This window comes from Oncorhynchus keta, chromosome 26, assembly GCF_023373465.1.
Source record: "Oncorhynchus keta strain PuntledgeMale-10-30-2019 chromosome 26, Oket_V2, whole genome shotgun sequence".
NCBI classification, from domain to species: Eukaryota; Metazoa; Chordata; class Actinopteri; order Salmoniformes; family Salmonidae; genus Oncorhynchus; species Oncorhynchus keta.
In genome coordinates this window covers 4,135,195-4,160,492 of record NC_068446.1, presented here as the reverse complement: position 1 = coordinate 4,160,492, position 25,298 = coordinate 4,135,195, and positions in this window count along the sequence as shown.

Sequence of the window (25,298 nt, the reverse complement as noted above, 5' to 3'; positions counted from 1 at the left end):
GCTGGTGAAAAGATTTTAAAGCAGCCAAATGATTATAGATGACGTCCCACATGTCTTATACTAAACCTATACCAAACCAATCAGGTGGTTGTTTGACGAAACGAAGCCTCGGACATCATTGATCACATGCTTCTGATAAAGTGATACAGGCATCGGCACCTTGCTTCCAAGTACATGGCTTAGCGATTTCAGCGCATGCCTCGGAGCTCCGGTATCAAACGTAACCTAACTACTAGCTGCCAGTAGCTCACTGTCCGTCGCACCTACTAAGAATTCTTTGTGGTAAGCACACTTGGGACCCAGCCTCACCTGGCCTCAATATCTCAGTTGGCAGCAAACAGACCTTCCTGCCACACCAGCAGGTCAGTGACCATGACAGAGATCAGCATTTTACAATAACTGCTTGCAGCTAGCTGACAGTACGTTAGTGAAAATGTGCGCTATTTCTATGCTTCCCCGTCTTAGGTTTAGGTTTTGCGCCTTACTTTCCGTTTTGTTCACCAGTTCAAAACACAGTTGTGAATCGATTTGCTGGATTCGAATAGGACTTAAACATAATGTGACTTGCTGCTGGTTTTTCTTTAGCTTGTGCTGATCACCAGTGTCCAAAACACAGCAAATGCCGGTCTGCCAGCTAGACCAGCTAGACAATGCTGGTCAGACCAGCTTGACCAGCATCTGACTAGCAAAGACCAGCACGAAGCATCAGAAATCATCGTGAAATATATGCTGGTCTATGTGTAACAGGGTTATATTGGTGATTCCCCTTGCCACTTTATTGTTAAGCCAATGGGTTTTTGGTTTGAGTTTGTCTTGCCTTCACCTACTCAACATGGCATCTTATTGGCTGGTTTGCGTAGCTTGCTTACGAGGGGGGATGTTCCAGTTAGAATCGTCCCAGTGAACAAGCACCAAACCAGCGGTAAGTTGTTGGTTGCAAAGCACCGTACGTCAAAAGTGATTTTATGCTCTCAAGTGATTATTTAAATGTACAATTTATATCAAATAGTTTGTAAATGTTATTCAAACATCACACATAAGATGCAGGGGTTTTTGGAGAATATTTGTTGTGCATTTTGTTGTAGAGAATTCACGCCAGTATTAGCTAGCAACTTACTGTGTCTGGTGGGGGGGGTTCATATATTTTGTACAGTGCGTGAGTGCAGAGTTGGATGGTGAGACGGGCATTGCATGACGTGCAATCTTGTGTCGTTCTTATCAGGTACATTGTTAAAGATATTATATTGTAATTGTATTATTTTGGTAACTGCCCAGTGAACAAGCACCAAACCAGCGTGCGTGAGTGCAGAGTTGGATGGTGAGACGGGCATTGCATGACGTGCAATCTTGTGTCGTTCTTATCAGAATAAAGCTACATGATTGGTGCTACATATTGGAGTTCCGTGTCGATGACTGATGTACACAACGCCAGAAGAGTACTGTTACATATGCTGTGTTTTTTAAATTCCAGAAGGGTTATTAACCGTGTTAGACGACAGGGATTAGCTGACCTTTACACGGAAATACAAGTACACAGCATTAATTACTACCACGCTAACAGTTTCACCGGAGATTTAGGAAGAACATGCCTGCCCTTTCAAACATTTCTATCAAGCCTCTCGTGAAATTAAACAGGGATTTTGAAGGAGGGGGATTTTAGTTAGCAAGCATAAAGGTTCTCTCTGTTCCAAGGCCAGCTCAGCTCCACACAGACTTTACGCGAGACAAAGGATCAGCTTCAAAGATGAAAGTCAGGTCAAAGTCGGTTTCTGTGCTCAGTCTCCGGTCATGCAGCTTCTACCACAGCTACTACACCTCTCCGTTCCTCTTCTCCACCCACAATTCATCACTGGGAAACAAAGTGTGTCCAGGGATATTGTAGAGTTATCCAGCTACTTCACAGACTAACTATAACTCTGGCCAGATTTTCTCAATAAAGTCATTTAGTTTGAATTGTGGCAGGTACATCACTTTTGTTAGTGATGCATGAAAAGCCTGTCTTATTTTGGCTAAAAAAGTGATAAAATCGTACCATTACATTGCACTTTATTCAACCCACCTAGCATTAATTCAGATATATTGTGTTAAGATTCCCATATACAAAGCACAGCAACATGTCATTACGCTCTGGCTACTTAGTCTCGAAAACCCGACCCTAGGCTACACAGTGACTAGGTTCTGGTTTCAATGCTGGACTCTTTTGGCATAGAGGAACTAGGTTACTCCCTACTTCACTACTTTATCCGCCTGAATAAAATACAAAATAGTAGCTAGCAAGATGGAGATCAGAGGTTATTTTTAACGAGTGCTAGTTTGCATCAACTACAGTACCGTAGCTATATAAAACATTTATATTTGACATTTTAGTCATTTAGCAGATGCTCTCATCAAGAGTGACTTACAGTTAGTGCATTCATTCTTGCTTTTTAGCAATATCATATTTTAAACGCCTAGAGTCGATGCCCGCGTGAAAATCTAAATCCCCAGGAAAATCTGTCTGTTTAAGCTGAATATTATTATATTTTTGCGTGGGCTGTGTCTCAATGCACCACATCCTCCAATGTCGGCCTTCCACATTTGCGGTGGAAGGTTGCTGAGCGACAGCGGTGTTTGTCAGACCAGGAGACATCCCGTAAATTGGTCTTCGCACGAAAGGGTTTGGCCTAGAAACTAATTTGACAACTCTATGGAAAGATGAGACCCTCACTTCTGTCTGTAGCGTCCAAACAGTTTGGCTACTGTTAGAGTTGCGTCAATTCGAATCTGGTATCAGGATAAATATGACAATGAGTCACCGATTGTATAGTATGTATTTTTTATTAGCTAAGTAATAAATGGCAAATGCAACTTTCGTATATACGGGCTCACTGTAATACCACGCAGGGCAGAACAGGGAACTGACAAGATGTATGTAAACAGTATTCTTTATACTGTGATAGACAGTTCCAACCCGTCTGTTGGCCTATCACAGTAGAGACTGGGCGTGGTTTAAACTTGCTCAGCCTATTGCAGCCGCTCAGGGGGGTCCCCGCCTCTTTTTGCGCTTCTGTTGATAGATGTAAGTGTTGCTGTGAAGAACATCCATGCGCTCATACCGTTATCTTGCACCTGGCTCCTGTTATCTAACAAAAGACCGCTTGTTCTCGCAACACCCCGCTCTGAATGTGCCCCCCTCCTAACTCACTGAACAGTTCCTGTCTTCATGCTACTTTTCCATCAGGAGAAAGGCCCATGGTCCTGAAACTGTTAACAATGTTTAAAGTCAGCTATGTTGCATAACATGTACATACATCCACACAAGACAACAGCAGATAATATTCAATCACATATATGGTAAAGGGCTATAGGTCATAACACAGAATCCTCATACTACACACTGTGACCCCTCTATAGAAAGGCCTCACAAGACTAGTCTGAAGGTAGTTTGGTGCCCGTTTTAAAAAATGAATGGAAGTATACAGTGTATGGAGGTAGTTCGGTACCCGTTTAAAAAATGAATGGAAGTATACAGTGTATGGAGCTAGTTTGGTGCCAAAAAAGGGTTAAATATGGGTCAAACGTTTTTATAATAACTTCCTGATATTTCTTATGTCTCTCAGATATAGGACAGATACTTTAAAACAAACTTCCTTTGGATTTATTTTTTGACTCTCTGATTTTGCATGTCAGACGTTTGGACACACCTACTCATTCAAGGGTTTTTCTTTAAAAAACAACAACTATTTTCTACATTGTAGAATAATAGTGAAGACATCAAAACTATGTAATAACACATATGGAATCATGTCGTAACCACAAAAGTGTTAAACAAATCTAAATATATTTTAGATTCTTTAAAGTAGCCAACCTTTGTCTTGATGACAGCTTTGCACAATCTCTACTCCGACAATTAATCCGCAGATAAAAAGGGTCACCTAGTTAGTTTCTAGGAATCTCTCCCTGTTCAGTCTTCTTCCAATGTGGATTTTAAGGTAAGTGTACATATATTTTGCACCGCCTGTGCGCACACAATGAGGCCAGTGTAGTCAACATGTTTTCAAACACAAAAGAAGACAATTGACTACTTTAAAATGGAGACTCAGTGGTGTTGTCCTGTCCATGCTGTCACCGATGCCATGATGGCACAGATACAAAGATGAGACCTCTTTCCATCTCTATGACTGAAACCTACTTCTGTCTTTCCCTCAGAACTTTCATGATCTACCTACATCCTTCCAGCGCTCACTGATTGTCAATTCTCCATAAGTTCTGGCACCCTATTAGAGTTTGTATGATGGTCAAATGGCAAAGGTGATCATAAGTACATACAGATGAAGAAATCTATCTATCGCTGGACACATTTGGCACCCAGCAAGTGCACCAATAGACCTACTATACTAAATGATCCCCTCAGAGATACGGGGCGTGTCTTCAGTTAAATTGTGGCAAAGAAAGGATGGCTGTAAAAGAGTGAATTTTCCTGGGTTGACATTGTTTACGTTGGAGAACACAGGTTTTTCCTCTCTCCTCCTCGGGAACAGCGAGAAGGGCATGTCATCAGTGAGGGTTTGGGGGCCTCATTGAACACTATGTGATAGCAGAGCAAAACCCACCAGGGAAAAGCAAAGAAAATGTGGAAAAACAATTCAAATGGAAAGTGCACAGAGGGAAAAAGTCTAATTTACTGACGGATTTGATTTCCCTTTCTCTTTTTTCCCTCTTCCCTTTTAGCTTTTTTTTCTCAGGTAGACTACAGTTAAGTGTAAGCACAGACACATACAATGCTCTGTTCCCTGCTCTGTGTTTTCCCCAGAACTGCTAATTGAGCATGTTCAGGAAACCATAAATGTTCAACACCGGTCGTTGGCGGCCGGAGACGTGAATGTGATGGGGGAGGGTTGGGTATCAGTGTGTTCTCAAAGTTGACTTGTTTTTCTGCACTACATGTGGAAAACAAATTATAGATGACAAAGAAAAACACATTTAATTCACTCGTTTCAAAAGAGGTATATGCTTCTCTCTCTCTGCCAGGTTGAACAATGACACTGTTCAGGGAACAAATAAATAGTGTTTTTATGTGACATTCAAATCCAGCCTGAAATCCATTTATGTAATCCAGTCCAAAATCATCCATTGAAAAAGATGAATAATGCTCTACTAGAGGTTTAGAGGCCCTTTCAACACAACCATCATCATTCCATTGTGGTTTTAGAAGCCAGAGTGCATCCAGGGTTTAATTTGGCTACACAATCCAGGAGTGTCAATGTCTCCCTGTCTGTTTCTCTCTTTGGTCTGGGAATGTGTTGTCTCCATTCTTACCTTCCAACAGCCCAAACCACCCTTCCACCACAGTGGACCCAAGAGGGTTACCTTCCCCTGTTCCCAAAATCCCTCTCTCCCTTTGGTCCCAGACACCCCCTTGTCCCTCCATTAGTTCCTCTGTTCTGTTCCGTCTCTCCTTCTACCTCTTCTTTTCCTCCTCCCATGGTCCTTGTGGACAACACATCCATCTACCAGCCCCGGTACACTCTGACTACCCTCGTGGCTTGTTTCGGCTCTACGCGGCTCCCTAACCCGACTTCTCTACCCAACCATCTGTTAAACACTCCCCCAACTGTTGTTCACACTCTCCCTCGTCCCCGCTCAGCGAAATCCCAAGCCTGTGTGATGGGTAGCAACTCACAAAACTGGACAGAAATTACACAGCTTCTCTGCCTCTACCCCTCCTCTAATTGGAGACGGTGGAAAGTGTTGTGTCAGGTAGTAAGTTCTGTGCTCCAAATTGCACCCTATTCATTTTATAGTGCACTGCTTTTGACCGGCGACCATAGAGCTCTGTTCAAAAGTAGTGCACTATATATTGAATAGGGTGACATTTGGCACCCAGCCAAGGTAACGGTATCAGGTAGGTATAGGACTGTCGACCTGGACTTTCTACACACCACTTTCTCTGTCTGCTTGCCGACTACCGCTTGTCAGCCCAGTGACCGATAAAGTGTGAAGTCTGTTTACCTAATTAAATAGTGTCCACGGATACGTCTTCATCATGATGTTTTGAAAACATACGTTGCGTACATTTGAGGTTTCCTGGTAGTATGCTGTGTACATGCTTGTGGAATTCCACTCCAAATCAAAGTCAATCGAGTCCAATCTACTACTCTTTCCTCCTTTTTCTATTTACCCAGCCGGGATTGACTTTGGCTGGTCCTTTGAGGAAGAGAGAGTTTCCACACACACCACATTTACAAGCTTTTACAGTGAAATGTGCAGCTGAAAGAAAAACAATATGAGACTGACTGAACCACATGGTGTTTGGATCCAATCTGCAGTAGGAAGTCAACTTTCTGGTGTTCAGATTACAGTAGAAGGGTGGAGTGGTAGAGGAGAGTTGGAGGGGTTGGAGAGGGGGAAGACGCTAGAGTTGTGCTCGAATACCCATACTAACATACTGTATACTACAGCCCCATTCAAAAAATGGAGAACCAGGAACAGATATAGCCGTGGGTTCACTCCAGACCTGACAGTCCAGGAACAGATATAGCCCTTGGTTCACTCCAGACCTGACAGTCCAGGAGCAGATATAGCCCTTGGTTCACTCCAGACCTGACAGTCCAGGAACAGATATAGCCCTTGGTTCACTCCAGACCTGACAGTCCAGGAACAGATATAGCCCTTGGTTCACTCCAGACCTGACAGTCCAGGAGCAGATATAGCCCTTGGTTCACTCCAGACCTGACAGTCCAGGAACAGATATAGCCCTTGGTTCACTCCAGACCTGACAGTCCAGGAACAGATATAGCCCTTGGTTCACTCCAGACCTGACAGTCCAGGAGCAGATATAGCCCTTGGTTCACTCCAGACCTGACAGTCCAGGAACAGATATAGCCCTTGGTTCACTCCAGACCTGACAGTCCAGGAACAGATATAGCCCTTGGTTCACTCCAGACCTGACAGTCCAGGAACAGATATAGCCCTTGGTTCACTCCAGACCTGACAGTCCAGGAACAGATATAGCCCTTGGTTCACTCCAGACCTGACAGTCCAGGAACAGATATAGCCCTTGGTTTCCAGACCTGACAGTCCAGGAACAGTTCACTCCACCTGACAGTCCAGGAATAGATATAGCCCTTGGTTCACTCCAGACCTGACAGTCCAGGAACAGATATAGCCCTTGGTTCACTCCAGACCTGACAGTCCAGGAACAGATATAGCCCTTGGTTCACTCCAGACCTGACAGTCCAGGAACAGCCCTTGTTTCACCCCAGACCTGACAGTCCAGGAACAGATATAGCCCCTCCAGACCTGACTGCCCAGGAACAGATATACTCCAGACCTGACAGTCCAGGAACAGATATATCCAGACCTGACAGTCCAGGAACAGATATAGCCCTTGGTTCACTCCAGACCTGACAGTCCAGGAACAGATATAGCCCTTGGTTCACTCCAGACCTGACAGTCCAGGAACAGATATAGCCCTTGGTTCACTCCAGACCTGACAGTCCAGGAACAGATATAGCCCTTGGTTCACTCCAGCCCTGACAGTCCAGGAATAGATATAGCCCTTGGTTCACTCCAGACCTGACAGTCCAGGAACAGATATAGCCCTTGGTTCACTCCAGACCTGACAGTCCAGGAACAGATATAGCCCTTGGTTCACTCCAGACCTGACAGTCCAGGAGCAGATATAGCCCTTGGTTCACTCCAGACCTGACAGTCCAGGAACAGATATAGCCCTTGGTTCACTCCAGACCTGACAGTCCAGGAACAGATATAGCCCTTGGTTCACTCCAGACCTGAGTCCAGGAAGCAGATATAGCCCTTGGTTCAGTCCAGGAACAGATATAGCCCCAGACACCAGGAACAGTCCAGGAAGTCCAGGAGCAGATATAGCTCCAGACCTTCCAGGAACAGGTTCACTCCAGACCTGACAGTCCAGGAACAGATATAGCCCTTGGTTCACTCCAGACCTGACAGTCCAGGAACAGATATAGCCCTTGGTTCACTCCAGACCTGACAGTCCAGGAACAGATATAGCCCTTGGTTCACTCCAGACCTGACAGTCCAGGAACAGATATAGCCCTTGGTTCACTCCAGACCTGACAGTCCAGGAACAGATATAGCCCTTGGTTCACTCCAGCCCTGACAGTCCAGGAATAGATATAGCCCTTGGTTCACTCCAGACCTGACAGTCCAGGAACAGATATAGCCCTTGGTTCACTCCAGACCTGACAGTCCAGAACAGATATAGACTCCAGACCTGACAGTCCAGGAACAGATATAGGTTCACCCCAGACCTGACAGTCCAGGAAGCCCTTGGTTCACTCCAGACCTACTAGCCCTTGGTTTCTGACAGTCCAGGAACAGAGCCCTTGGTTCCTCCAGACCTGACAGTCCAGGAACAGATATAGCCCTTGGTTCACTCCAGACCTGACAGTCCAGGAACAGATATAGCCCTTGGTTCACCCCAGACCTGACAGTCCAGGAACAGATATAGCCCTTGGTTCACTCCAGACCTGACTGCCCAGGAACAGATATAGCCCTTGGTTCACTCCAGACCTGACAGTCCAGGAACAGATATAGCCCTTGGTTCACTCCAGACCTGACAGTCCAGGAACAGATATAGCCCTTGGTTCACTCCAGACCTGACAGTCCAGGAATAGTTCACTCCAGACCTGACAGTCCAGGAACAGATATAGCCCTTGGTTCACTCCAGACCTGACAGTCCAGGAGCAGATATAGCCCTTGGTTCACTCCAGACCTGACAGTCCAGGAACAGATATAGCCCTTGGTTCACTCCAGCCCTGACAGTCCAGGAACAGATATAGCCCTTGGTTCACTCCAGACCTGACAGTCCAGGAAGCAGATATAGCCCTTGGTTCACTCCAGACCTGACAGTCCAGGAACAGATATAGTGGTTCACTCCAGACCTGACAGTCCAGGAGCAGATATAGCCCCTCCAGACCTGACAGTCCAGGAACAGATATAGCCCTTGGTTCACTCCAGCCCTGACAGTCCAGGAACAGATATAGCCCTTGGTTCACTCCAGACCTGACAGTCCAGGAACAGATATAGCCCTTGGTTCACTCCAGACCTGACAGTCCAGGAACAGATATAGCCCTTGGTTCACTCCAGCCCTGACAGTCCAGGAATAGATATAGCCCTTGTTTCACCCCAGACCTGACAGTCCAGGAATAGATATAGCCCTTGTTTCACTCCAGACCTGACAGTCCAGGAATAGATATAGCCCTTGGTTCACTCCAGACCTGACTGCCCTTGACCAGCACAAAAACATCCTGTGGCGTTCTGCATTAGCATCAAAAAGCCCCCGTGATATACAACTTTTTAGGGAAGTTAGGAACCAATATACACAAGCAGTTAGGAAAGCTAAGGCTAGCTTCTTCAAACAGAAATGTGCATCCTGTAGCACAAACTCAAAAATATTCTGGGACACTGTAAAGTCCATGGAGAATAAGAGCACCTCCTCCCAGCTGCCCACTGCACTGAGGCTAGGAAACACTGTCACCACCGATAAATCCACGATAATTGAGAATTTCAATAAGCATTTTTCTAAGGCTAAGCCATGCTTTCCACCTGGCTACCCCTATCCCGGTCAACAGCCCTGCACCCCCCACGGCAACTTGCCCAAGCCTCCCCATTTCTCCTTCACCCAAATTCAGATAGCTGATGTTCTGAAAGAGCTGCAAAATCTGGACCCCTACAAATGAGCCGGGCTAGACAATCTGGACCCTCTCTTTCTAAAATGATCTGCTGAAATTGTTGCAACCCCTATTACTAGCCTGTTCAACCTCTCTTTCGTATCGTCTGAGATCCCCAAAGATTGGAAAGCTGCCGCGGTCATTCCCCTCTTCAAAGGGGGAGACACTATAGACCCAAACTTCTACAGACCTATATCTATTCTACCCTGCCTTTCTAAGATCTTCAAAAGCCAAGCTAACAAACAGATCACCGACCATTTCGAATCCCACCGTACCTTCTCCGCTATGCAATCTGGCTTACGATCTTGTCATGGGTGCACCTCAGCCATGCTCAAGGTCCTAAACCTTGAGCATATCATAACTGCCATCGATAAGAGACAATACTGTGCAGCCGTATTCATCGACCTGTCCAAGGCTTTCGACTCTGTCAATCACCACATTCTTATCAGCAGACTCAACCGTCTTCGTTTCTCAAATGACTGCCTCGCCTGGTTCACCAACTACTTCTCTGATAGAGTTCATTGTGTCAAATCGGGGGGCCTGTTGTCCAGACCTCTGGCAGTCTCTATGGGGGTGCCACAGGGTTCAATTGTCGGGCCGACACTCTTCTCTGTATACATCAATGATGTCGCTCTTTCTGCTGCTGATTCACCGATCCACCTCTACGCAGATGACACCATTCTGTATACTTATGGCCCTTCTTTGGACACTGTGCTAACTAACCTCCAGACGAGCTTCAATTCCATACAACTCTCCTTCCCTGGCCTCCAACTGCTCTTAAATGCAAGTAAAACTAAATGCATGCTCTTCAACCGATCGCTGCCCCCACCAGCCCGCCCGTCCAGCATCACTACTCTGGACGGTTCTGACCTAGGATATGTGGACAACTACAAATACCTAGGTATCTTAGACTGTAAACTCTCCTTCCAGACCCACATTAAGCAAAATAACTATATAACTAAATAATATATAATAACTAAAATAGCCTCCAACACTCTACTCAACAAATTGGATGCAGTCTATCACAGTGCCATCCGTTTTGTCACTATAGCCCCATATACTACCCATCACTGCGACCTGTACGCTCTCGTTGGCTCGCCCTCGCTTCATATTTGTCTCCAAACCCACCCGCTCCAGGTCATCTACAAGTCTTTGCTAGGTAGAGCCCCCCTTATCTCAGTTCACTGGTCACCATAGCAGCACCCACCCGCAGCACGCGCTCCAGCAGGTATATTTCACTGGTCACCCCCAAAGCCAATTACTGCTTTGCCCGCCTTTCCTTCCAGTTCTCTGCTGCCAATGACTGGAACGAACTACAAAAATCGCTGAAGCTGGAGACTCATATCTCCATCGCTAGCTTCAAGCACCAGCTGTCAGAGCAGCTCACAGATCATTGCACCTGTACATAGCCCATCCAACTACCTCATCCCCATACTATATTTATTTATTTATTTTCCTCCTTTGCACCCCAGTATCTCTACTTGCACATTCATCCTCTGTACATCTATCACTCCAGTGTTTAATTGCTATATTGTAATTACCTCGCCACTATGGCCTATTTTATTGCCTTACATCCCCGATCTTACCTCATTTGCACACACCGTATATATACTTTTTTCCCCTACTATATTATTGACTGTATGTTTGTTTATTCCACGTGTAACTCTGTGTTGTTGTATGTGTCAAACTGCTTTGCATTATCTTGGCCAGGTCGCAATTGTAAACGAGAACTTGTTCTCAACTAGCCTACCTGGTTAAATAAAGGTGAAATAAAAATAAATAAATAAAAATGAGTATATGCTACAAACTATATACTATTAGTTCATTTTAGTATACTGTAAACGAACAGTATCCTTTAAGATGAGCGTACTAGCCCTTCACCTGTCTACTGGAAGTTGATTCTGTTGCTATTCAACCTCTTGCTAGCTAGTTAGCATATCAAATGACTAGTTAGACATTTTATGACTTCGGGTGTGTTCTTAAATTCAACCTGGAGTGCCAGACTCCGCTCGTAAATTCAGAGCGTTGTCAGATTGTCCGTTTTGTGACATGCAGTGTGTGTGACGTTTGGTGTGGCGTTATTTTATGTTTTTAATTTGTACACTTAGCTTACAAACAATCTGCCAACCATGCATTTACAGTGGTGGGGTGTTGGACTGATCTTGTTGATGGTGTACATACCCACTATGAACGGACTAAATTATGAAAACACTGCTGCCAGTGGAATCCAATACAGCAGGGAGTTCTTACTACAATGCAACTCAAACACGAACGCCATGGATATCCCAATGGCCCATCTAATAACTGATTGTCTGCGAGTGGATTTACAAACCCAAATGCAAACGTGGAAAACGCGGGGGAATCAGACAAAGACTTAAACAAAATGTAAGAACATACTTACCACCACCTTGTTGATTTAATGCCCAGTCACTGAGGGGGAAAGCGGATGAGTTGTCAGTGAATCTGCGCTTCCAACACGATTATCGGGAGGCCTGTTTTACTGGCATTTACTGAGACTTGGCTGGATGACAGAGTCCCGGACAGAGAAGTGGAGCCGGCTGGCTTGACTCTGGTCAGAGCGGACCGTGATCTGACAGTCACAGGGAAACTTCACGGCAGGGGCCTCTGCCTGCTTGTCAGGGACCAGTGGTGTAAATCCTGGTAAGAGAGAGACTCTGTACCCCCGACATTGAACTGTTTTCTGTCTCACTGCGACCTTACTATCTGCCCCGTGAGTTCCCCCAATTGTTTGTTACCGTTGTGTACATTCAACCTAAAGCTAATAGAACAAAGGCATCAGAGATTATTTATAATCTGGTCATAGAAACTGGAATCCATCTCCCCCGACGCACCCAAATTTATTTTAGGGGATTTTAACAACTGTACCTTGCACAAAGTCTTGCGCACATACCATCAGTATGTGAAATTTCACACTAGGAAAAATAGGACTCTTGATTTGTGCTATGGGACAATACCAAAGGTGTTCTCTGTCACCACCAGACCTCCCCTGGGGACATCCGACCACAATGTGGTCTACCTCAGGCCAACCTACTGTCGGCTCCTGGAGAGGGAGAAACCCACAGTTAAAACTGTCCAGATTTGGAATGACAACAGTATCACTTGTCTCCAGGGATGTTTTGACTGTACTATGTGGGAGGTATCTGGTCTTCAGGGGTGTTTTGACTGTACAATGTGGGAGGGATTTGAGGACAGCAGCTCTGATCTTGATGAACTCACAGATGTTATTTCAGACTATGTAAACTTCTGTGTTGAGTCAGTTGTGCCTACTAAGAACTGTAAAATCTTCCCTAACAACAAGCCTTGGGTATCAAAACATCTAAAATCACTACTTGATAGGAAGAAGGCAGTTTATACTGGGGGTGATAGACAGGCATTAAGAGATGTACAACGTGAGCTCAAAAGACAGATACTGGTGGACAAGGAGGCATACAAGCAAAGGGTGGAGAGGACCCTCTCCTCAGGAAACACAAGGGTGGAGAGGACCCTCTCCTCAGGAAACACAAGGGTGGAGAGGACCCTCTCCTCAGGAAACACAAGGGTGGAGAGGACCCTCTCCTCAGGAAACACAAGGGTGGAGAGGACTCTCTCCTCAGGAAACACAAGGGTGGAGAGGACCCTCTCCTCAGGAAACACAAGGGTGGAGAGGACCCTCTCCTCAGGAAACTCAAGGGTGGAGAGGACCCTCTCCTCAGGAAACACAAGGGTGGAGAGGACTCTCTCCTCAGGAAACACAAGGGTGGAGAGTACCCTCTCCTTAGGAAACACAAGGGTGGAGAGGACCCTCTCCTCAGGAAACTCAAGGGTGGAGAGGACCCTCTCCTCAGGAAACACAACGGTGGCCTGGCATAGGATTAAATCCATGGCTATAGTGCCCCCCACATAGGCAGGGGAAAACCCAGTGCTGACCTTGGGGGATATGAGGGCCAGAACATGGCTAATGAACTGAATGTTTTCTTCTCAAGATTTGAATCAGACAACTTGGTGTCGGAGGTGAAACAAACGGAAGCATCATTACAAACGTTTGACAGAGTTGTTGTTCAGCAGTCTGATGTTCTACAGTTGTTCAGGGGATGTAACACGTAGGAAAAGCCCAGACAAAATGAGTGGACGTGTGTTAAAGCACTGTGCTGAACAACTGGCCCGTGTTTTTACAGACATTTTCCAATCCTCACTCGACCAGCAACACGTTCAAGTATTGTGGAAGAACTCAATAGTTATACCAATTCCTAAAGCATCTCATCCCTCTGTGCTGAATGACTACCGCCCTGTCGCCTTGACATCCTGAGTAATACAATGCCTTGAGAAAATTGTGAAAAGTCATATTCTCAGTGTCACCCAGAAGCTCCTCGACCCATTTCAGTTTGCCGATCAGCCCAGCAGAGGAGTTGATGATGCCATGCTTACCCTCCTTAACATGGTCTATAGACATCTAGAGGGGTATTAACATGGTCTATAGACATCTAGAGGGGGTATTAACATGGTCTATAGACATCTAGAGGGGGTATTAACATGGTCTATAGACATTTAGAGGGGGTATTAACATGGTCTATAGACATCTAGAGGGGTATTAACATGGTCCATAGACATCTAGAGGGGTATTAACATGGTCTATAGACATCTAGAGGGGTATTAACATGGTCTATAGACATCTAGAGGGGTATTAACATGGTCTATAGACATCTAGAGGGGGTATTAACATGGTCTATAGACATCTAGAGGGGTATTAACATGGTCTATAGACATCTAGAGGGGGTATTAACATGGTCTATAGACATCTAGAGGGGTATTAACATGGTCTATAGACATCTAGAGGGGGTATTAACATGGTCTATAGACATCTAGAGGGGGTATTAACATGGTCTATAGACATCTAGAGGGGGTATTAACATGGTCTATAGACATCTAGAGGGGGTATTAACATGGTCTATAGACATCTAGAGGGGGTATTAACATGGTCTATAGACATCTAGGGGGTATTAACATGGTCTATAGACATCTAGAGGGGATATTAACATGGTCTATAGACATCTAGAGGGGGTATTAACATGGTCTATAGACATCTAGAGGGGGTATTAACATGGTCTATAGACGTCTAGAGGGGGTATTAGCATGGTCTATAGACATCTAGAGGGGGTATTAACATGGTATATAGACATCTAGAGGGGGTATTAACATGGTCTATAGACATCTAGAGGGGGTATTAACATGGTCTATAGATGTCTAGAGGGGGTATTAACATGGTCTATAGACATCTAGAGGGGGTATTAACATGGTCTATAGACATCTAGAGGGGGTATTAACATGGTCTATAGACATCTAGAGGGGGTATTAACATGGTCTATAGATGTCTAGAGGGGGTATTAACATGGTCTATAGACATCTAGAGGGGGTATTAACATGGTCTATAGACATCTAGAGGGGGTATTAACATGGTCTATAGACATCTAGAGGGGGTATTAACATGGTCTATAGACATCTAGAGGGGGTATTAACATGGTCTATAGACATCTAGAGGGGGTATTAACATGGTCTATAGATGTCTAGAGGGGTTATTAACATGGTCTATAGACATCTAGAGGGGTTATTAACATGGTCTATAGACGTCTAGAGGGGGTATTAACATGGTCTATAGACATCTAGAGGGGGTATTAACATGGTCTATAGACATCTAGAGGGGGTATTAACATGGTCTATAGACATCTAGAGGGGGTATTAACATGGTCTATAGACATCTAGAGGGGGTATTAACATGGTCTATAGACATCTAGAGGGGGTATTAACATGGTCTATAGATGTCTAGAGGGGGTATTAACATGGTCTATAGACATCTAGAGGGGGTATTAACATGGTCTATATATGTCTAGAGGGGAATTAACATGGTCTATAGACATCTAGAGGGGGTATTAACATGGTCTATAGACATCTAGAGGGGGTATTAACATGGTCTATAGACATCTAGAGGGGGTATTAACATGGTCTATAGACATCTAGAGGGGGTATTAACATGGTCTATAGACATCTAAAGGGGGTATTATCATGGTCTATAGACATCTAGAGGGGGTATTAACATGGTCTATAGACATCTAAAGGGGGTATTATCATGGTCTATAGACATCTAGAGGGGGTATTAACATGGTCTATAGACATCTAGAGCCAAATCCCATGGCAGGGTTCTGTTTGTTGACTTTTCTTCTGCCTTCAACACAATCCAGCCCTACATTCTGGCACAGAGACTCATTCAGGACTTCTCCTTATATGGGGGGCTGGTTTTATGGCTGTTGGACTTCCTGAGCCAACGCTCATAGCGAGTCAAAATAGGTCCCCACGTGTTGGATATACGCAATACCAACACAGGCTGTCCTCAGGGATGTGTTTTGTTCCCACTTCTGTACATTAATAGTTGTACTAGTTCCCATACTGACCTCGTTAGAGTGGTCGCTGATGAACATCTGCCTCGGATCAGATGCCTGTTGCATGATGGTGAGGAACATCATGGCCCGGTCCTAGATGACTTTGTAGAGTGGGTGAGGAACATCATGGTCCTCAACACCAACAAGACCAAAGATGACGTTTTAGAGTGGTGTGAGGAACTACCTCTACAACATCTATCAGAGGTCAGAATATAGAAATTGTAGAGGAATATAAATATATGGGTGTCCTAAGCTTCTACTGGACAATAAGCTTCTACTTTGTAGAGTGGTGTGAGGAATCACACTCGGTCCTCAACACCAACAAGACCAAAGAGATGTGCATAGACCTCAGGAAGCGTACAACACCTGCCTCTGCAACATCTATCAGAGGTCAGAATATAGAAATTGTAGAGGAATATAAATATCTGGGTGTCCTTTTGGACAATAAGCTTCAGTGGAGTAAATGTACAGACCTGATCTACAAAAAGAGCCAACAGTGACTGTACTTTCTCAAAAAGTTGGGATCATTTAATGTAGACTACTATACTGACTCTGTTTTACAAATCCTTTATTGAGAGTATTTTAACTTTTTGTATTGTTTGTTGGTTTGGCAATGCCACTGTCAGCCAGAGAAATATGCTGAGAAGGAATTATTACCATAGCAAGCAAGGTACTTGGAGTCAAACAGACAGGCCTGGATGAGATCTTTAAGGTCAGGGCCCTCCGTAAGGCTCACAAAATCATTTTAGACCCCCCCAAAAAACGTTTTATTTCTTATTTCTTCTTCTTAATATTGGTACGTAACTGATATGAACGTTTCATTGTCAATTTTGTTTTGTATTTAAACGCCACTTTAAATGGGTACATGACACCGCAACAACATTTCCCCATGGGGACAATAAAGTCAGTAAATATGTAAGTTTGTAAATTCAGAGCGTTTCACTCTTGGAGCACACACTGGAGGCTTGAGCCGAGGAGTATGGTTGATCTGAGTGTTCTGACCTTACAACGGCAGTCAAGCACCCAAACTAACGTTGGCTAGCTACTTCCAGACACAAATGAGACCACTCTGACCATTTTACTCGCCCTAGCAGAGCTGGTTAGGCAGTTTTCATGTTATCCAGAGTGTTGGTGACTTTAACTGTGCTGTTGGAAACAATTTAATTATGTTTTTTTTTGCCAACGTTTACTGGCACCGGCCATTTTCAACGGGTGTTGAGGACTCGTTAATTCATTATTCTGCGCTCTGGTACACTCACACGAGAGTGCTCTGAAATTGGACTAGATCGCCAGAGTGAATTTACGAAAGCACCAGAATGTTCATTGAGAACACACAACGACTATACTATATTTAGCTAAGCTAAGAATGGCGGGAAGAATCAAGTCAATAAATGTTGGGTAGTAAGCCTATAGTTAATGTACTGGCAAGTTTGATGTATAAGTAGCCAATTAATGTTAGGGAATGTTAGCTAGCTAACACCATACCAGTACGTACTGCTGTAATGATATGCTAAGTGGTTCGTAAGGACAGCGTAGCTAACACCATACCGGTACATACTGCTGTAATGATATGCTAAGTGGTTCGTAAGGACAGCGTAGCTAACACCATACCGGTACATACTGCTGTAATGATATGCTAAGTGGTTCGTAAGGACAGCGTAGCTAACAAATTGTCAGCCAACATAACGTGTAAGGTAACTTATTTGAAAAGTCCTTACTTTATAACATTTTCTGAACATTTGTCATAATTAGTTAAAGCAATGAATTTGTATCCGCTCTTGTTGTACTTCGGCTGCATATTTTCCATAATTATCTTCAAATCTGAACACGATGTGAAGCCACGCCCATTTCCTGAATTGCATTATGGGCCCTAAAAGTACGGAAATAGTATCCTCCGTGTGTATACTACATATTTTGGTGAATTTAGTACGACATCCTGGAACTTTTAGCATACTAACTATATCCATACTATGACCAATAAGCAATACTATATACTCGATTCACGTCACAAATAGTACGGTTAGTGCGTTTAGTATGCGTATTCGAACACAGCTTAGGTATTTGAGGTTTTGGACCATTGCCACCTCCTGCACACATATGTCGGATGCATTGACAAAATGTATTTATTGACAAAATGTGTATACACAATACATCATCTTGATGCAAAAATCATGGAAGCTTGAATCAAATAAGTGTAAAATGTATATGAGAACGTAATCATCAGTTGAGATATGCATGTGTGTGTATCTCACTTAAATCAAGCAAGTGAGAGTATATAAAGTTAGGATTATCGACGGGGGGGATTTCTGACCATGTATCTTTGATGTTCTGTCAGGCTTTTGTCTTTTTTCTTTCTTTCTCACACACTCCACATGTTACTCTCATCAGCATCCCCGGGCCTGCATGTTCCTCCAGCTCTTCTTAGTCATTTTCCAGGAACACTGTCCCATTGACAGCCGTTGTGGCTCAATCTGGCTCAGTTTCGGCAGATGTATTATTTGTACAATGGATGAGTAATGAAACTGTAAGAAACGGCAACTCCGTGTGTTTCAGAGGGGTCAGTGAACAAGCGGAACAGACGTGGGTTCAAATACTATTTGAAATCATTGCAAACACTGAAGCTGTTTGTTTGAGCTTGCCTGGTTAAATGGAGAAGTCCCAAAACTTGTAAACCCCATCCATCTAGGCACTTCGGGCAGAATAAAGCAAACCCTAAAAGCATTTGTACGATTCCAAATAGTATTTGAACCCTGGCCCTGTACAAACAAAGTCTGTCTGTCTGTGGAATGGATAGAGGAGGTATAATTGTCTGAGTAGTGAATACCACTTGGTCCTCTCTGCTGTTTCTCTCTGCCTAAAATGTTATGGTTTTTTTAATACATAATGGACTCATTAATACACATCTGGACATGTGAACAAATTACACCGTCTGTTTTTTTCCCGAATCAAAAGAAGACGTCGACTGCTGTTGATTTCTTATGTGTCATAAAATCAAACCGAATAATCTGACAGGCTAAGTTCTACAGTAGTTCTACAGTACACAACAATAAGAAGTTTAAAGTGGAACTGACAGCATTTGAACTACTTTGCAGATATGAAACAAACAGACAAAAACAACAACTTCATAAGAGGTTTTAAAAATAGGTTATATTTAAGTCAACATTCAATGACGTACACTAAGGCATTGTTGGCCGAATAGATGGATGCAGTTCAAAACATGATTAATATAATTCATCAATATATTTCTTGGTAGTCTGAAAAATATTGCTATCAAGATTGTAAATCACAGTTGGCCTGGTACATCGTTTTCTGCCTCCATTCGGGATGCTCGGTTTTAGTTTCAATGACTCGATATCTTGGACAAAAACAGTCAAGTGTAACTAAGGCTGGGAATGTCAGTACAATCAAACTAGCAAGGGCAGTGATCACAAGTCAATCATAATGTGACTAAAATGCTAGCGTATCTATTTATGTAGCAAGCGAAAAACACAGAGCCTAATGTTAGCTAGATAGCTAGCTAGCTAGCTAGCTAGTTACCTAGGAGGACGTCATGTCATTGGAGTAGTGGGTGAGTGACTGACTTTTCCCCCCCGGTGGCTACACAGCTAGAAATGCACGTGAATCGCCTTGCTAACTAGCTAGCTATGCTGAACGACTGTAATCCGCACATATATCTTGCGTTCGCAAATTCAATCTGGCTAGCTATCTACTCCAATTTCAGAGAACTGTTGTGTGCCAGACCGCAGAAGAATGGATGAATTTACGAAAGCGCAAGACCTGCTTAATATGACCGCTGAACGTAGGCAAAGAGTCATAGTTAGTCACAAGCCTTCTATATAACATGTAAACAGCCTAACCAGCTCTCCTAACACGAGTAAAATAGTCAGTGAGGTGATCTCTAATTTGTCTGGAAGTAGCTAGCTTGCAAGCTAGCCAAATTTAGCCAGTTAACTTGGGTGCATGGTTGGGACAACGCATGCAATGGCAGGCAAGCTGCAAAAGGACTAGCAGTACAATTTTAACGGCCAACTAGTTGAAAAAGTTTGAGAGGATTTATCTCATGTTCTTTTGTTAGATTTTAGCTCATCTTGCTCTGGCTAGCATTAGTTGTTGATCTTGTTGTTGTTGATGTGTGTTTACGGAAAGATAGCCTACCTTTATGGTTGTTTGATAATAGGACTGTAAAATTCCCAAATGTAAGAGGACTCGCGTGTTATTTAGCTAAATATTTGAAGTGTATTTTGTGGCTTTTGCCAAATGCGTTCTAATGATCTAAAGTCGTGCTGTTGCAACTACATGTAAACACACAGTCCAGTTCAAAGTGAATGATAGCAGGCCCTTGTGGCAAATGGCTTGTTTGCATATAGGCCTACTGTACCTGATTGGCTATGGCGCACTGTTCTGTATCGACTCCGGACTTGGACAAGGTTTAATTTACTGCAGTGTCTATTAATTGTCCAAACGCACGGTCGCTTTCCCACTCTGTGTTGCTATAGTTTTTACAAATGCCTTTGTATACGTAATTCCCAAACATTCTAAGAATTTATGGAAATGTGAAAATGACCATATCTAAGTGCTCGCCTGTCAGAAAATGTATATGAACAGATTTGAATAAGATTTCACGTTGCTAAAATGCTGTGTGTTCCACTTTACCTATGTCCAAGTCATAGAGTGAATGAAAAAAGCTAATATTAAAGTAGCTCTTGCCATTCATCGTTGATGTCGGATAGGCAGCACTTCAACACTTGTTTTCATGGAGGTAGAAAGGAAAACATCTGGCAAAGGCATTACTATCCTGAGATCCTCACTGATGGCAAACGCAGTCACATCCAAGCCCATGCTCTTTTGTCCTCGGAGAGACTCCCTTTGATGGGGAAATAGTGCTTGACTTGACCCACTGCTGCAGGATAGCTCCGGTTCGCTCCATGGAACAACGGCCACGGCTATCATTAATAATGCCAATTGCCCTGCCCAACAGACTCTCGTCTCACAATTGATATGATCAAGAGCCATGTGCTGTTCTCAGTCGGTCCTAGATTGAAATTTTAACATGCTACACATTTTTAGATGGCGATGGCTAGATGTTTTGCATTTATGCTTCTTTCAAAGAGCCTGCCAGGCTCGCTGAGCTGCTCCTTCTGTTCCAACTGGGGATTTGAGGGAGAGAGAGAGAGAGAGAGGACGCTCAGCCCAGCCACAAATGTCAAATGAATCACTTATCACATATCACACTCAAGTTTAAAGTTTTATTGCTACGTTCTCCAGTATAGTGAAATGCCTTTCTTGCAAGCTCTATAAAGTAGAGTAGAACAAAAACACATGAGAAATAGAAATGAGTAACAAGATAAAGTAAGGAAGCTCCAGTATATACAGGGTTTACAATGTGCAGGGATACTGGAGTGGTGGATATGTGTTTTCTCTCTGGTTTCTACATCCTAAATAACATTCACTTTTTACTACCACTTCAAAGAGAGTCCCATACTGTAGCAGATTGACAGAACTCCCATCTCATACTGTAAGACTCCCTCAATAGTGATGCTAAGTCTGTGGAGTCCAGAGATATTGTATAGTCCCTTCAGTTATTTAGACATAGAATAGACACATGCTCAGATTTCCCCTTTTTTATTTTACCAGGATTGGAGTATATGTTTGTTTTCCCCTCTCCCTCCCTCCCCTCCAGTGGTCTTTGTTTGCAGGCTTGGTCTGTAAGTAGTGTTACTATATGTCCGGATGAGCAGAAACCTTAGTGGGGATGACAAATCCTCTAAAGATTAACTAAGGTCTTCACTAAAACCTGATCGGGCACTAAAGCCTGTCGGGCTGACTATGTGCCACGGACACGAAGCTGGGTTCATCTACACCAGACTGGCCAAGGGTATAATTTATTTCCAGGTTTCTATAGAAGTAGTTGCATAACCTCAGTCCCTGCTTTGTCTGCTTCCTCCATTAAAACAGAAGCCATGGCATAGCCCATTCTATTCTTATGTTCCTAAGTAGAGGTAAGGAACGGATAAAATATGACTGGGGGAGGGGTGGTCCAAAATAGGGGAGGGTTGTGTGGATTTTTATTGGGCACAGGGGAGGTTAGTGCATTTTTTCCCCTGGTTTACATTAGCTGCTTTGCAGGTTTTCCTATATAATTTATTCCATTTTAGCCAACTTTCCCCATCTGCTTGCATGCACGGGGTGTTGGTACATTCCTTATACACTACATTCTTAAAATAGAAAGACTCAACACCATTGTGTAGTCAAACTATGAAAATTAGTGCACCTAAGATGATATCTGGTGTTTGGAGGGTGTTTGAATGTAAAGCCAATGTAAGTGATTTGGTACACTGAATGTGTTTAAAAAAAATAGAGTGGAATTTCTCTGAAACACCCAAAGGGTTCATTTAATCTAAATAGGTGAAACTCTCCAAAACAATCCTAAATAAGTTTGCAGGGACCCCCCTGGGTGATTCACAAACTCAGACAGGTGAGAGCACACCGAACGCTTAAGTGAAACTCTCCAAAACAATCCTAAATAAGTTTGCAGGGACCCCCCTGGGTGATTCACAAACTCAGACAGGTGAGAGCACACCGAACGCTTAAGTGAAACTCTCCAAAACAATCCTAAATAAGTTTGCAGGGACCCCCCTGGGTGATTCACAAACTCAGACAGGTGAAAGTCACACAAGAACCTTTCTTTGTTTTGAAATTTCTCCAAAACAATCCTAAATAAGTTTGCAGGGACCCCTGGGTGATTCACAAACTCAGTCAGGTGAGAGCACCGAACACTTTTGAAACTCTCCAAAACAATCCTAAATAAGTTTGCAGGGACCCCCTGGGTGATTCACAAACTCAGACAGGTGAGAGCACACCGCAACGCAGTTAAGTGAAACTCTCCAAAAAAAAACAATCCTAAATAAGTTTGCAGGGACCCATTGGGTGATTCACAAACTCAGTCAGGTGAGAGCACACCGAACACTTAAGTGAAATGTTGTTAGGTTACACTTCCAAAACAATCCTAAATAAGTTTGCAGGGACCCCCTGGGTGATTCACAAACTCAGTCAGGTGAGAGCACACCGAACACTTAAAAAAAAAAAAGTGAAACTCTCCAAAACAATCCTAAATAAGTTTGCAGGGACCCCTGGGTGATTCACAAACTCAGACAGGTGAGAGCACACCTGTATTTGGGTTGAACGCTTTCTTCTCTGAAACTCTCCAAAACAATCCTAAATAAGTTTGCAGGGACCCCCCTGGGTGATTCACAAACTCAGACAGGTGAGAGCACACCGAACGCTTAAGTGAAACTCTCCAAAACAATCCTAAATAAGAATGCGTCAATTAAAATGTTATCACATTGAAGCAGGAAATAGAAAAGTCATTGACTCAACAAGAACCTTTCTTTGTTTTGTAACATTTTTACATCTAATGGCCACTACATCTTATGGTCCAAGTTTATGCTACATGACAATTTAGCCTGCTCTTCGCTTTTGCCTACAATACCGCATGTTTTTATGCATCCCACTTTTATTCATTTATTAAAAAACAGGGAATCTCATTGAGGCCAATGCCTATTTTTCAAGGGAGCCCTGCACACAATCTTACAAATTCACAATATTACATTTCCAATGCAATATTTACAAGCAATGCAGTTAAGAAAAATAACTTACAAAACACAAAAAACAAACAAATTCCTCAGTAAAAAAGTTATCAACCACATTGACATTTTCATGCGCAGTGCCTTTGGGAAGTATTCAGACCCCTTTACTTTTCCCAAATGTTGTTAGGTTACAGCCTTATTCTAAAATTAATTACAAAAATAAATAATCTCCTCGTCATTCTACACACAATACCCCATAATGACAAAGCAAAAATAGGTTTGAGAACGTTTGCTGATTTATTTAAAAAAAAAAATTATAATTACAACTTCAGACCCTTTACTCAATACTTTGTTGAAGCACCTTTGGCAGTGATTACAGCTTCAAGTCTTCTTGGGCATGAGACTAGAAGCTTGGCACACCTGTATTTGGGTTGTTTGTCCCTTTCTTCTCTGCAGATTCTCTCAAGCTATGTCAGGTTGGATGTCAGGTTGGATGGGGAGCGTTGCTGCACAGCTATTTTCCGATCTCTCCAGAGATGTTCGATCATGTTCATGTCCGGGCCACTCAAGGACATTCAGAGACTTGTCCCGAAGCCACTCCATTGTCTTGGCTGTGTCAATGTTTTTTATTTCATTTATTTTTTATTTAACCTTTATTTAACCAGGTAGGCAAGTTGAGAACAAGTTCTCATTTACAATTGCGACCTGGCCAAGATAAAGCAAAGTAGTTCGATACATACAATGACACAGAGTTACACATGGAGTAAAACAAACATACAGTCAATAATACAGTATAAACAAGTCTATATACAATGTGAGCAAATGAGGTGAGATAAGGGAGGTAAAGAGCAAGAGCGCAAGAGCGACATTTGATGTATACAGAGAAGAGAATGTCCTGGTAGAAGGTAGAACCTTCTCCCCAGTCTGAAGTCCTGAGTGCTCTGGAGCAGGTTTTCATCAAGGACCTCTCTGCTCCGTTCAGCTTTGTCTCGATCCTGACTAGTCTCCCAGTCCCTGCTGCTGAAAAACATCCCCACGGCATGATGCTGCCACCACCATGCTTCATCGTAGGGATGGTGCCAGGTTTCCTCCAGACGTGATGCTTGGCATTCAGGCCAAAGAGTTGGATCTTGGTTTCATCAGACCAGAGAATCTTGTTTCTCGTGGTCTGAGAGTCTTTAGGTGACTTTTGGCAAACTCCCAGCGGGCTGTCATGTGCCTTTTTACTAAGGAGTAGCTTCCGTCTGGCCACTAACATAAAGGCTTGATTGGTGGAGTACTGCAGAGATTGTTGTCTTTCTGGAAGGTTCTCAAGAGTGTGCAAAACTGTCATCAAGGCAAAGGGTGGCTACTTTGAAGAATCTAAAATATATTTTGATTTGAACACTTTTTCAGCTATGATTCCATATGTGTTATTTCATAGTTTTGTCTTTCTACATTGTAGAAAATAGTAAAAATAAAGAAAAACCCTTGAATGAGTAGGTGTGTCCAAACTTTTGACTGGTACTGTACATGCATACTACATTACCCACCGGCAGGCCAATCCGAACCAAAGCCAATCAAGACAAGGATCACAGACTAAATGG